This window comes from Rousettus aegyptiacus, unplaced genomic scaffold (assembly GCF_014176215.1).
Source record: "Rousettus aegyptiacus isolate mRouAeg1 unplaced genomic scaffold, mRouAeg1.p scaffold_m13_p_17, whole genome shotgun sequence".
In the NCBI taxonomy this organism is placed as follows: Eukaryota; Metazoa; Chordata; class Mammalia; order Chiroptera; family Pteropodidae; genus Rousettus; species Rousettus aegyptiacus.
In genome coordinates, this window is record NW_023416292.1 from 33,042,140 (window position 1) to 33,045,092 (window position 2,953).

The window sequence follows — 2,953 nt, forward strand, 5'->3', positions numbered from 1 at the left end:
TCCTCTAGAGCTACATGTTTCATATGAAACTAAGAATATTTAAAAATACATAGCCAGAGTCTTTAACCATTGTGTTAATAAGGCACAGTTTAATTTAGGACTGAAGGGAAAGGAGTTCGCCATCCCAAAATATGCTTTTTTTGGGATATCAATTATTTTAAGCTGGTTATTTTTAAGGAACAAAAGACTTGGGAAAAACCTTTGACCTTCCCCCTAAATGCCTAAAAGAATTTAAATAGAGGACACGTTCCAAGAAGGGAGCTTTCAGCACAGATAACTATAATTTAATATGAACTAGGTGTGATAGACAGGGAGAAAGCTAGCAAGTCCCATTTGATCAAAGTCCTGTCTGTACCTCATTATTAAAGATGGCCCAGTCTACGGCCATGCCACCCTGAACAAGCCCAATCCTGTCTGCTCTCGGAAGCTAAACAGGATCGGGCCTGGTTAATACTTGGATGGGAGACCACCTAGGAAGACCAGGTACTATAGACATAAAAAATAAAAAATTAAAAATTTTAAACTGAAAAGGTCCTTGCAATCTGTGAGGTCAACCAAGGGTTGCCTCGCCTAAATAAATAAAGACGGCCCAGCAAACATTCATTTACCAAACATTTGGTTTTCCATCTCCATATGAATTGCTTTCCTGCCCTATGAAGTCCCAATTCACAATCTAACTTATTCTTGTCTCGAGATGGCACACAAGCTTCAATAACTTCCAGGTCTGTCCTTGGGTCCCCTATTCTCATGGAACCCTCAAATGTACATATGTAATAAATTTGGTCTTTTTCTCCTACGAATCTGTCTCATGTTATTTGATTATTAGTCCAGCCAGGAGAATTTAGAAGGGTAGAAGTAATATTATTTTTCCTTCCCCATAGACCATACTGATCGGATCATGCTTCTCAAAGGCAGTGTAATAGTGGCTGAGCATATGGGTGGGAAAGTCTGCCAGATCTGTGTTCAAATCTTAATTATAGCTGCATGATTTAGGGCAAATGCTTAATCTTATTATGCCCCAGTTTCTTCATTTGTGAAATGAGGGTAGTAATAGCTATCATACAAGACTGTGGCAAGAAATACATGAGAAAATGTACATACTAAAGCCTCTTGCACTGTGTTAGCAGGCTTGACTATCCCCTCATTATTTAAGGATTTCCCTAAGGAGTGGCATATCAAACCGTATTCAGAGCTCCAGATGTGGCCACCCAGGAAAAGGTTCTTTTATTTTTTGTTTGTTTTTAGCCATTATGCTAAAAATAATGAACACACCCATCCCGCCAGGGTTTTTCATAGATTTTCCTTTGAAACATCATCTAAAAGCTCATACCTGTTCGATCTGTTTCTAGACTTGATTGCAGGATGCAATAACATTCTTATTGGTTTGGAGTAATTATTCCAAAATAGTAAGATCTTTTTAAATCTTGACTCTGTTATCTAATTCATTAAATATTCCCCCCAAATTTGTCATCTACAAATTTAATAAAATGCTTAAGTCCTTGAGAAAAAAATGCAAATATCACCCTAATTTATACATCTAGTAACTTTATCATAAAATATAACTTGACATAAAATATTTCTAGAAAACTTACACTCATTCTAAATGTCAACATCTTTCTTTATGAAGTGCCCACAAAACAACAATTTAATACAGTATTCTGGGATTTTCTTCCACTGTGATTGGCATCCTATCTCCTAGTATGAGACTCTAGAATCCACTCTTTTTCCATACATGACATTTACATTTTCATGTTTCCTTCTGACCCCCTTTTATTTTCATCACAACTTTCAAGTTTTCAAGTTAAAGTATATATACGTTTCGAAGTTAAAATATATATAACTTTGTGCTCGAAGATGGGAAATGGCTGGTAGATCCATAGTCCCATCAACAAATTATTTTACTACTATGGAATATAATTCTCCGGGCCCAGAGATTTGGGGGCTTTCTTAAAAAGCTCGTTTACCGCCTCCTTACTCTCTCTGACTCCTTATCAGCATTGTTCTTCTCAGCATCATCGCTCTTTATGTCATTGTACTTGCTCAGCTCCTCGCTTTCTACCTTGCGGTGTCTACAGCGTTTGGCCTCAGTGCTCCTTTGGTTTGGGAAGGGAAAAAACAAAACAAACAAAAATCTGTCCTGGCCCACACTCCTCCTTGTTTTGTCTCTCCATTAATGTTAAATTTGATAACTTCGAATTTATTTGTCAAGTATTTGATGTATATGTTTTGAAACTTTTCAATTGCTGGCATTTAAATAAACAATAGCATACCCATATCTAGTGATGTTTCAAAATACATTCACCACGAGCGACTTTAGGCAAATTATACTCTCCGTGCCTCAGTTTCTTCATTCATAAAAAATTGAATATTACTGACTTCATAAGATTATAATGAGGATTAAATAAATCTGTGCATATGATATACTTAGAATAGCACATAATACACAGCAAGTACTATGTGTTGTTTTATCGTCAGCCCAAGGCATTTGTGTGTGTAACAGACTTTACTGAAGATCTGGGGAGAGAAAGGCATTTACATTTTTAGAAATAAAAAACTCAAATTGATTTGATCATCATTTCCTCTCCCAAAACCTCCCGGCTTATCCAATCTTCAGGCCTCCCTTCCTTTGACCTCCCGGAACTCATCTCCCCTTACCGTTATGCAAAACAACTGACCTCTCCTACTCAACCCCAGGCCTTAGCAGAACTAACGTGTGACTGTGCTCTGCTAACCCGTGAGCATTCTTCCCGGCCCAAATCCCTCAGGGCCACTTAGAAAGCTCTTTTCCTTTCCCTTTCCCCAACTGTCACTGAGATTTATTTCCCTCAACGATTTGCATTTTGTCACCATCCTGAGAAGGAAGAAGCGGCAACACTCTCTGCTTTAAATGGCAATTTAAATTATTGAGACTTACATATAAACACTTTAAATACATATTTTAAACACACTTTAA

The 2,953-nt window shown here is 37.3% G+C and overlaps 1 pseudogene; it reads left to right on the top strand.

The window, feature by feature from the left end:
• The first annotated feature begins 376 nt into the window (after positions 1-376).
• On the top strand, positions 377-495 carry LOC118613104 (annotated as a pseudogene).
• Positions 496-2,953: the final 2,458 nt, after the last annotated feature.